Genomic DNA, 12,805 nt, shown 5'->3' with positions numbered 1-12,805 from the left:
AACCAGAAAATGTAACATGCGTTATCCACAGTTTTTACTGTATTACTGAGAAATAAGCGGTCATAATTTTTAAATAAGGTTTTTAATCTCAAAGTGACCATATGGTCCATTTGCAAGCATAAACAAAAGACTACAAAAACACACACAGAGATATATCACAAAGCTCAGTCAAACAATAGAGACAGCTCTTGTGGCACCCTGTGCTAACCAAACTAAAGACATCCCCAGATGTGCCTGTGTGGATTTCCAGGGAGAACTCACAGTGCAAATGAGAGCTGGGCCAAGAAACTGTCTTGGCAGCCCTAATCTTGTCTCCAAATAAAATCAATTGTGAGATGAACTGTAGCAATCCAAAGGTATCCAATCTGCCCAGATTGCTATACACCGGGCAAGCATCACATCCAAAACTTTGCCTCCACTGATAGCCAGCACATGTTCCAAGGATCTTTCCAAAGGATGGAGTGTGAAAGCTGTGCGACTAATCTCAATAGCAGCTACTGCTGGGGAAGCCACTGGTCCAGAATAATCTGCAGTAAGCCTTGGCACACGTAGCAAGTCACCAGGAGGTGCCAGCCTCCACGACAGTTCTGCTCCACAGCACTGCTCCAAGCGGACGCTCACAGATTTTGAGGAACATGCTGTTCTTTCCTCCATGACTCTGCATGTTCCCAACCTATTTGTATGCCTTTGAAATGCATGTATTGCCTTCTCAAGGCTGTGGTTATTAAATGCTGGTGTTTGCTACTATTTTTCTCTCCAGAGGATGGGTAAGAAACAGAAATTAAATTGCTATATTAGCACAGAAACAGGAGAAGCTACAACAGGTTCCCCAAAAGACAGATGATTCATATATTTCATAAAAATTGTACCATAAATGTTAGCTATCATTCTGAGATAACATTATTGTTGTAGGCATTGTTGTACTTAAGTACTTCATTTATCTAAATTGAAGCTTTACACTTCTGCTCACTCTGCAGGTCTCAGCCCTGATATGATGGAGCTACTCTAGTAATGCATTACAGTGTCGAACCAACTCACATTTTGTATTTTTAACAAATGAAGGGCAAAATAACAACAAAAAAAAAAAAAAATCAAAGAAAGGAACTGATATCATCTGAAGTTGCAAGTAAGTAGCAGCTTAGCTCCTCTACTATTTTGAGGATGGTGTCAGAGTTCCTTCCGAAGTGTGGACTAATATTTTGGAAGGCAAGTTATGATTTTGAGAATCTCTATTCTCAGATGAGCACGATGATATTCTTTACACAGGACTGATGTTTAAAAAAAGGGTACTCAGCACTTCTGACAAATGGGCCAGTGCAGGTCTTTCATTTAGATATTCTAAAACTAGAGCATGAAGAACCACTTGTTTCTTTTGTAAAATTTGCAATTTTTTAATGTCATTTTTAAAGCAGAATATTTTACCCCATCATTTTTTTTTTTGATTTCCATTGAAGTGAAATCATGATTTTTTTTTTCTAGAAATTGAGTTCATACTTATTGTTATGATTTAATGTCATTATTGAAAACCTGTAAAAGCTGAGATAAAAGATGCATCTTTTATGAAATCCATTATTTCCACAAAATAAACACCATTAACTTCTTCTAGTATTTCTCTGGCACTACATATTCAATGGCTTCCCAATCACAGCACATTTCCCTTTGTCATTTTGGGGAGTTTGCCTTGTCATCCCAGTGCAATTAGTGTATCTTTTAATTTACCCGTCTTCCTCATGAATAGGGTTGGCTTTTCCTTCCCCTCTAATGGGTACCTGCCCACTTTAAGAGCGATGGGAACCCAGTCAGCATCTGTGGGAAGATCCTTTCCTTCTCTAACCACTTGTCCCCTCAGTCTGCTCATATAAGACTTGTGAAGGTGGTACTCTCTCTTTGATAGACTGAAGCTCTAACATCAACCTGCTTGAGCCCTAGGGTTGAGTCTGCATCATTCTTAAAGTGCAAACAAGGAGTAGGAACATGGGATTACTCATCTCACAATTCAGGTACCAGGCAGGCAGCTAAAACTAGATTCAGGAAATCAAACATTTTTAGTGAACACCCACGTGTACAAATGTATTTGGCAATGGTAAGAAGTCACCTATTCACTTATTCCAAGAACAGTCCATCCAAATAAAAACTGTGTTTCTTGGTTGTTGAGAATTTATCTATAAAGCACTGACTTTTGAAATGTGAAAAAGAATCAAACAGACTACAAAGGAAACAAAATACCCTCTCTTTCTAAAAAACAGAAGTATTATCTTAATTTAATGGTGAAAAAACTTTCTAGTTTTTATTTTCCAGTTGTTTGTTCTCTCAGGTATAGGAAATATATAAATAAGGAGGAATGACAACAAGATGCAAAAGGCATAGGAAGTTATGTAAATATGTCTAAAACAAAGAGCTTCTGTTGCCTTGAGACATGTCAGAGTGCATACATTAACTTAATTTAACTTACAAATACAACTGTCTTTCTTGCAGGTATGATAAACTTGAGTCAATGCTTCATTTCATTTTATATAAACTCAAGTATGCCACGACAATATTTGAAGCATTCAAATATAAAAGTCCAGAGATCTCAAGGCAGGAGCCTCTCTGAAGCACCTTAGGAGAAAACAAACAAACAAATCAAACACATTCATGTGGTGCTGAGAGCAATTTTGCAGTAAGAGGAAGGTCACTCCCAAGCCCACTGCCACAATACTTAAAGTAAGGGCAAAGTGGGCATCAAATAGCTGTACCCTCTTTCCCTTTCAGTTGTAGTTTTGGTTCGTGACTTTGGTTCTGACTTTTCACGTAACAGACCAATCAACTCCCATTTTTCAAATAATTTCTTGGGGTCTTGAATATCTTGTGTTGATAGATCACTTTCAAGTAAGACTGTTGGAGTTTGTCTCTTTTTACTGCATTTGTTTTTACTGGAAAGTAGAACCCCATAACTGCCATTAGGGCAAAATTTTTCCCACAGTGTTTTGTGAAACAAAAAATTATTGGGAAGTTGTTACTTCAACAGTGATGACCCTTTCTGATGCACCTCTACATTCAGCAATGTTTCCAAAAGCAAATGTCTAAAGATCAAGCCCATGGATGCCAGGCTGCTCGTTCTTCTGGCAACGTTTATGCTGCTTGTGTGCAACTGCAGAGCCCCAGCTGGGAGTATCACTGAAGGAAGCACAGACAGTGATTCCTCCCACGTTTAAATTCCTTGCAAATTTGGACCACTTACCCTTTGCAATCTTCAGATTTGTCTTAGATCAAACCAATGAACCAAATTTAAAAAAAAAAATCAAGCACACAAAACTGTATTTATATCGTTATTTTAGGAACATTCCTGTGGTGGCATTCAAGATTGCTCTAGCTTACTCAGCTGAGTCACTCAATGTATTTGTGATACCAAACAAGCATTATACCCTCAAATATAGCACTTGAAACTGAAAATGAAGCTTGAAAAGATTTGAGCTTAGAAATAAATACGTTTTCAAAGATAAAATTACTTCTCTTCCAGTTATCTAGCACTTCTTGGAGACCTCATCCTTAGAGTTCAGAACCAGAAATATCAAAATACCTCATGCTCAGAACGCTTCAGCACAGCTGGAGATCATCTAGCTAATAAAACAAAGATACTCTCCAAAATTCCTAGACTGAAGATAAATACTTCTGTGACCCTGAGCTTTCAGACACTGACAGAGTCAGAAACCTTTTGCAAAATTTCCCTTCCTCCCAGGTTTCAGCTGAAGAAAGGACAAAGCCATCGTCGTTTGCTGGAGTTTCTGCAGTGGGATGAATAACCACTCCTCAGTTGAGCTGACTCCACATTTGCTCTCAGTTCTCAGCAGGCGTGAGGTAAGAAATTTTAGGTTGTGTTTCAGTGAATGAAGCTTAACAAGGGAAAGTGGAAGACCAATAATTTATGGAGCGGAAAATGGTGGTAATTAACAAGCATGATAATTATCACCATCTAGCTATTTTGACAGGACATCTGGGACTACACTTAATCCAAAAGAGAGGTGGTAGAAGCATGCCAGAGAGCCTTTATGCCGCTGAAACCAAATGATGAGGATGACTGCATTCTCATCTTACAATTTCTTCTACAAACTTTTCATGCTACCATTCTGATAACCCAAGAAACTTGCAAGAAGTTTTGGCAAGAAGAATAGATAATTCTTCTGAAACAAGAAGAGCATATGCTTCTACATCAGGGTGCTTGCCATTGTGACTCTAAAAATACAGAGAGCTGTATTATTATTTTTTTTTTTTTAGACTGAGATCAATTAAAATAGTCATGCACTTAGACTGAAAGATAGCCAGGAACTTAATAAATAAATAAAAATAAATTTTAAAAAAGCCCTGTAGCAACATGATACAGTAGTTATGGCAAGACGATCATGTTGGCATGAATGCATCATTTAAAAACAGTGCAACATGTCTCTGAAGAATATAGATTAACTGAGATTTATTATGCACTCACTGCTCACTACCCCCAACTGCTATTTTAGAAGAAAAAGCCAATATGTTGAGAAAACATTTTAGAAAGCATGAAGAACATTTCAAAGTTCCAGTAAAATAATTGGAACCTTCTAAAGTTTGCTTAATTATGCATTTCAGTTAACCCCTAAGTCAGTGATTTAAAATTTGGACTGAATATCTGAGAAAAGCCTAGCATTTGACTGGAAATAAGATTTATTTTTTTCCCCATAGTAAGCATTTGAATTAAGTATTTTTGTTTTATGGGAAGACTCCGATATGTTATAAAACTACGTTGACCTGCCAAGTTAAGACACTTTAATTAAATTTAAAGCAGGCAGACTTGCTACAATCACCAGAGAAAAACAAAATATGAAAAATGAAGCTGCAACAGAGAAATCGTCCTCGAGTCATTTTATCAAACCAGTGATTTTGAAGTCTATTAACAACCATAGGCCCAAAAGGGATGTGAAATTGTTCAGACTGACAGATCCAGAAGACCTTTGTCACTAGAGGAGAAACTAAAAGTTCAACAGCAGATCGGCCATTATACTGAAAAACCATATTGACTACAGTCAGCCACTGGACAAGCCTTTTCTATAATATGTTATGGAAATAAAAACATTCCAAAATGTAGAATAAAATGTTTATGAGATGTTTGCAGGAATAAGGTTCAGCATGCGGCAGAAGTAAGCCTCACCAAGTAGATACACAGTCTACTTTTATGATATGAAAATAAAAATTTTAAGGATCAAAATGTCGGTTTAAGATGCTAAATTACACTTTCCCATTTTGGGAACCTTAATCCTTCATGGATTTAAGCCAATAGCAAGTGTGAGAAGAAAGGTGAACACAAGGCTCTCCAGACCAAGCCACCAGACTTCCTTTCCCCTCCACAAGCTGCTTTCACTGCTCTGCAGATGACCCATTATTTATTTGTAAAGATGTTTTCATTCTTTGAACAACATTGCTTTGACTGTTTGTCAGTTACAACAAAAACGAGTCCTTCCTAATTAACTGTCCAATTTCATATGGCAGCTCTGGTGATTGCCCATAGCCAGACATTATCTTGCATTAAAATGCATGCCGTAGGCCCTTACCAACTGAAGTCTTTATAGGATGATGATGACCTCAGGGTATGAACAGCTTCACTTAGCAGCCTTTCTTCAGTATTTCCACCAAAATATTTTCCAAGTTTCTGATACCTGCACCTGTCTTTACAGATACACTGGTGAACATGGAAGCACATAAAACTTGACAAGATTTCTCTTAAAACAAACACACACATACACGTTATTCCACCAGAGCAGCAAACAAAGACATACAGAAAAGCAGATAAAGTAGCATCTGAATCACTGCCTCCATATTTCTACCACTTTTCTTGGAGTTGTTCAGTGTCTACAGAGACTCCAATATTTTTCTGAAGTTTCATCTCTTCTTGTCCCTGCAACTTACTTGTGTCTCTCTTTTTTTTCTGGCTAGCAAAGAAGGATTACGTATTAAATAAATAAATGACATTATTTTAAAACTACCATTCTCCTTCATCAAGCAGAACACTTTGATAGCCAAAACTCTGGTCATCTATTTCTTGGCTACCTGCTCATCTGATATAGTATTATTTGCTTGTCCTTTATCCAAGAACAACAAACCCATACAGTTTTGTAGCCCTCTGTTAAACTCAACAGTTTTCCCAACCTGCCTTAGGTGTGCCAAATCAAAACAAGCTGGTTGTGTTGCATACATGAAAGCATACATCAGATGTGGGCAGAGATAAATTCAGTCTCACACCAACCTGTCACATCACTGGCAGATGGAAAGTCAACAAGTTTTACAGCAAAATAATTTTGTCAGAGCTTTTAGTAAAGGGAAAGTCATTGGCAAAACAAAACACCAGCCAAACCTTATTATTTTAAAATACATGCAATGACAAAACCAGGAATAACAGATGCAAAGAGTTTTGCTTTATTTTCAAGAGAGAATAAAAACAAAATACTGAAATCTATATGCAGTGAAACAAAATGGTTACGGATGCCTCTCCCTCAGGTATGTGAGACCAAAGACTACTGTTAAAAAATGATATAAACTGTTTGCCCCCAGTTACACGATGTGAAGCACTATTATGTAAGATTGTTCTTGCCTCCTGGTGAAATCAGTGTCTATGGACTTGTGTGAATACATTTACATTTTTAGCGTTCCCTTAATCCACAAAAGAATCTGATAGTTATCAAAGTTGCATCTTGCCCTTGAATGTTTTTGTGTGTGTGTGTGTTCTGGTTTATTTTGTGGTTTATCTGTTGTCCCTGCTTTCTTTGTAATCTCTTGATACCATCTGTGAATTCAACTGATGTGCAAGTTTTCTTCTGTTATTATTTTAGGTCATTTACAGAGAAGCGAGTATTAGTCTCAACATTAAATCCTAGTGAGCTCTGCTTCAATATTTTACCACTCAATTGTTTCCGTTTCTTATTGTTCAGCCAGTTTTGTATTAAAATCACGATTCATATTTTTTGTTGTTGTTGTTGGTTGGTTGTTTTTTTTTTTTTTTTTCTTGTTTAAAAAATGTTTGAATTAGATTTCCTCGATGAAATCCCTCAATTTTATTTTATTTTTCAGAAATCTAGCTATGTTTAGTCCTTTATCTACTGCAATTACAAATGAATCAAAGAAAGCAATCAAGCGTGTCTGGCTTCCCTTAGACCCATGTGGCCTGCAGCATCTGTAGTTAAACTCATATGTAACTGCTCACACAATTATGTTAGTACTTACTGTACAGGCAGAATATATATTATATACTTCTATACATACCATTGTTCTGCACATACTGTAGGGATGCTGGGATATGGAATTTGTCCACAGCATAACAAAAGTTTACTTCTGACTGACTATAATGACACTTGCTTACTCTTGCATATTTGAAGATACAAATGTTGAGGGTTTTTACTATTCCTTTAATTCCTATTTCTTATCTCTCAATCCATGTTAAATGGAAAAAGAACTCTCTCGATATTTATGTTTGCTTATAAATCTTTTCTTAATACGAGGGTTCAAAAACGAGGGGTAACAAATTCTAGAATATATATATATATATATGTTTCTAGCCAAACTTTAAGCATTAATTTAAGAAGAATTCCAGTATTTTTAAGTACCACATAAAGAGGTCTGATGCTGGTCAGATACAATTTATTCCTCTCAAATATCACTTCATTACTATAACACGGTTTCCACCACGAAGCATGGAGAACAAAAAGTGCTGGACTATCCAAGATCAACTGGACTCCTTACTGCTCTTGATCTTGTGCCTTGTTCAGTGTTATCAATACAGGACAGTACAGATTTGTTCTACTCTAACCACTTGATGATCTATATTAACCCCAGTATTTAGGGCAGCATGCACGTCTTTCTACTTCTATATGGCTTTAGCACTCATGCAGACGTACTTACATTTTTCAAGCTATTTATCAGAGACAAAGGTGCTGACTTCACTTTGTTCTAGCACATTATAGCTAAAGCACAATAAAAGTCACAAAATGACTGGAAAAATACCTAACATAACCCTGCATTCAAGAAAATGGTGTTGTCAGACTGGGGAAGATAAAAGTTTTAGAAAATATTTTGACTGATTTGCTCTTCTGCTTTCATGTCTGCCACTCATAGCTCCACAAGACTTGTCAAATTCATTTTCCTAAGTGGAAGATGTGAATTTTCTTTCTGTTTTGCTCGAGACAAAAATCAAGGAAGAAGGAGGCATCCACAAGAGTGTTCTGTGGTCTTTCCATACCCTAAATATTTCTCCCACTGCACTTGGAAGTACAATTAAGAAGTCTTCATTCAGAGTTTGAATCTTTAATCATGGTTTTCCTAATAAAATCCTCTCTGGTTTGAACTTTACATTAGTTCTTTTCAAGTGAACCCCAGACTGATTACTTAACAGACAGCGTTATCTAATTAATTATTTAGAGAAACAACTACCAAATTACACACAGAGATTGAACAACATATGGCAATTCAGTTTTAATCCCCTACTTCAGAGTCTAAAGGTGGGGAGCTACGCTCTTCTTTTAACAGCACCATACAGATCGTGCTGCCACCTCATACAGCAGATGTTCTCCCAAATCCAGATGACCTCCATACATCTGCTCCAACCTCAGCCATCCTGTGAAATTCAAACACAGCCCCCCAGTAAAACGGCTCCACTGGCCACTGCCCCACAGGCACTTCCCTCGCAGTCAGGCAGAGATACACATCAGCAGCCTCTCAGCCAGTTGGTCTGTGTGCTGCTCCCCAAGGGTGTCATTAACTACTGAAGTCCCCATAGGTGACATCCTAGGCAACCTGCTCTTGAGTAGTAGTCCCTGCTTGAGTAGGGCGGGTTGGACCAGATGACCTCCAGATGTCCCTTCCAACATCAGTTGTGCTGTGATTCCATTGCAGGAGGCAAAGCCACAATATGAATTTTGCTCCTTGCTTTTCGTTTGTTTCCAACCACATATTGCATACTCATTAACCTGTTATTTGCTTATTGTCTCCTTCCAGTTAACTTTTGCTCTTCACATGTCCTGTGCAATTTTTTTTATTTTTTCTTCAAGCATCCATCTTTTGTGTCACTGTTTTCTGAATGCTCTTGTAATGTAAGTAGGTAGTGTAGTAGCATAGTATTTTATAATGGGCTCAGAACAAGGGTGACATATTTACAAAAATCCTCTAAATAAAGGAGAGCAAAAGTATTAACTAAAATTTCTAGAATGCCCCAAATTAGTTTCAATGTACACAGACAGTACAGGGAGGGATCATCTCACCTAAGTGTATGTACACGTAAGAGTGTTGAGGTCTTTGCTCTAAAATCTCTAAGCAGCAATGGCAAAGTTGAAGCTCAATAGCCTCTTTTACACACCCAATATACCAAGATCAATCACACCATAAAAGTACTACTTCTTCCCAAAGACTATGAAGTACCACTTTAGTCCACTCAGGAAGCTCACAATATGGGCTCGGTATTCCTCATGTAATTTACTGCAGTATCTCCTAGCAGGCTGGTGACAAAGAAAAAAAATAAACGAACCCAAGAGCTACAGGGAGAATTAGAAGAAGCATGAGGAGATATTTTTCAATAAGGGAAAGGCTTTATTCTCCGGGGGGGGAAAGCCTCCACCTTCCAGGTCTGTGGCTCTCAGTCATTTCTGCACAGTAAGACCGTGTTAGAAGCTGTGTGGAGGGTGGCCTCACACACCATGGTCTGTTGAGTGCAGAGTAAAGCATCGCTGTCAGGGTGAGTACATATCAAATGCAGATCTCTGAAGAAACGTAGGCATCTACAACCGTACAGATTGCCATACTTTACTTGGAAAGTGAAAGGTTTGATGGATTGCTCCCTTTAGCTTGCACAGATCTGACCTCAGCATACATTGCTTGAGACACCCACTGTCTTTGACAGATATGGGCCTAGGGGAGGAGCGACAATGTGTTGTCTCTTGTGCTGCAACCAGACAGACAAATAATTTAACAACACGCAGGTTTAACAACACAAACAAGCTATTATTCTTGCACATACAGCACAGAAGCTGAGGAATTCACATCTCGCTTCCCGTTTTCTTCCGATGCACGACTCCATCAGCTTCATCATCATGCACGGGGCAGTTCTGTTACTATGGTAAGCAATTTATCTCTCACTTTATTAATAGTCATTCCAAACAAGTAAAAAAAATTGAATCTACAAATTTAGATTTATGCCTTTGGCAAAGACAGACTGTTTGTTAGATTAGCAGATATAACCGCCCTACCCAGAAAACCTTGCTATCTCAGGCTTGTGTTATGCTCTCACAGATGTTCACAAATAAATTCAGCCTCTGATTATTTTCAGATTAATGGCATCCTGCTCTATTAGAGCACTGCCAAATCATCATTTTATTGCCAGTCTTGCAAGGTTTTGTGCCTTTTTTTTTTTTTCCCTCCCTAGAACTCCCAACTCTAAAAGATGTGATTAACCAGAAAACTCAGTTTTCCTTTCTAAAGTCTCGAGCAATTCTTGTTGCAAGCTTGACTCACATTACCCTAGGGGCTCAAAGAACAGGAGACAATCTTCACATTTTCTTAATCACTCTCAAGACTTTTAGCGGTCTGACTCATGATTTTAATGCCTACAGTTGGCAATACCGCATATACATTACATGTGTCATATAATCCATCTGCCAGTAAGCAAAATCTTTACGAAATGTCCAATTAGCTACTACTCATAGTGTTTCTAATAGATTTCTTTTTAGAAAAACACATAAATCTGATGCCAAAGAAGTTATATCACTGCACGAGTCACAGCAACAGAAAAATTCCTCATTATTCTGACTAAAAACAATTAGTAAAATCTACCTCCTACTCAGTCATGCAAGTGAAACCTAAACACAACCGAACTACTTCGGATCTCTTAAGTCAGCAGCCTACAAAACAGAAGGCTGTAAGAGTGAGAAGTCTCGCTAAATATCAGCTATGCTTCCATCCTCTTTATCCCTACCATTAAAATACAAGGCGCAACGTGCGAAGGTTTGTTCCACTTGAAGCGTCTCCCACAGCACGTTCCCTGACGCCCCCAGCCCAGCAGCTGAACACCGTGAGCACCTCCTGCTCAGGCTGAAGACGTTGCCAAGAGCTACAGGTTGCCTTGGCTCTTCCCCCCAGGCAGCCACCTTTGCCAGGTCAGCCACGTGGCAGCAGATTTGTCATACGCTGCATTTCTAAGAAGCCCCTGTAAAGAGAACAAAAAAGCAGAATGTCTCTTCCCTTCGTAACACAGGATGGTAACGTTTCATGTGTTTAAAACTGATGGCAAAATTTGATGTTTTGATTACTCGTGCTGACATTTAATCAATTTTACACTTTGGAGAAAGGCCCTAATCTACTGTACTTGCCATCAACTGACCGAGACAAATCAGAGCCACATTTAAAATAGAAAACACTCATACACTAGAACTACTTTCAACTATATTAAAATTATCCTAAAAAGCATAACTGTATATTCACACCATACAATTTACCTCGCTAATTTTAGCTTTACTTTTGAACCTACCAATAAAATCCAAATTATATTTAAAACATATTTGATGATTATACCTTAAAAAGAATCAGAAACGTCTAGATATTTAAGAAAACTATTTGCACCTTGCTTAGCCTGAGTCAGAACCATTCCCATCCCCTCCATGAATCTCATAAGCACGGTTTTGTTATTTTTTAGAGTATTACAAAAGCATAAGGAAAGAAGAAAGGAGTAAAGTCAAAAAGCACTTGGGAGATGTCTTTATTTCAAGAAGTTTAAGGATTAATAAATTAAAATACTAGATTTGTAATTATTAATAATTATAATTAAACACTACAAAACCTTTAATAAATTAAACATCTACTCAACATTCACAGATATTAGAGGCACAAGTACACTACTGCTTTGATGGAAGTGTCTGCTGCTCACTTTGCCAGAAACACAACCCATTCATCTATTTCTTGCTATACAGATGTTTCATAAACTTTGTTCTCCAGCATTGCAATGAAATATCCACATATTGTACGACTCAGAGCTTTAATTCCTGGGTTGTTTTCCCCAGATCCAGTATCTTGCATTAGAAAGTTATTCTCAAATCAAAACCTTCAGTCATTTCTAGCATCAAAATGGCAGAGAACTTACCCCACTCCTCAGCAGATACTTTTAAAGGCCTGCATTCATGGCAAGATTTATCCATTTGCATCTCATGAATTTGTTCATTTCCCTTTTAATGATGTTATCCACTTCACATGATGCGATCAACCAGCTGACATCCAGGAGGAACAACATGCACTTTTTTGTTTTTTGAAAACAGATTTCTCCTTTTCATCTTTGGATATGTGTTTATACTCCACTGATTTTATTCAGCTTGCAATAATCCTTAGCCTTAATGCAAAAAAGTCAGCTGCTATATGAATTAGAAAGGCGAAAATACATAATGCATGCAATAGAGAGGATGCATTGAGTTAGATCTTAGTAAGCATCTACATCTGCCACATATTAGCAATTGCATTGCTAATAGCATTTTCCCAAGGCAATATATATTCCAAACTTTTTTTTTTAAGCACCAAAATTGAAATATAAACTGCATTGGTAGTGTTTCTATAGTATACTTCTCTATCTGTTTTAGTACCTGTATTCACTAATTTCATACAGAAGAATGGTGGAGCCATACCAGAAGTTGACAATCCCTCCAAATTCATCGTGTCATAAACAAGTGGGAAAAAATGACTGTGTAAACAGATCCAGACTGTGCTGATTATGGTCAAACACATCGAGAAAGTAACATACTATCAAGAACCATTGTTCCAAGGAAGCTCATTACAC

The sequence above is a fragment of the Aythya marila genome (genome assembly GCF_965140915.1).
Source record: "Aythya marila genome assembly, chromosome: 1".
NCBI lineage: Eukaryota > Metazoa > Chordata > Aves > Anseriformes > Anatidae > Aythya > Aythya marila.
Note: the sequence above shows the minus strand (reverse complement) of the source record.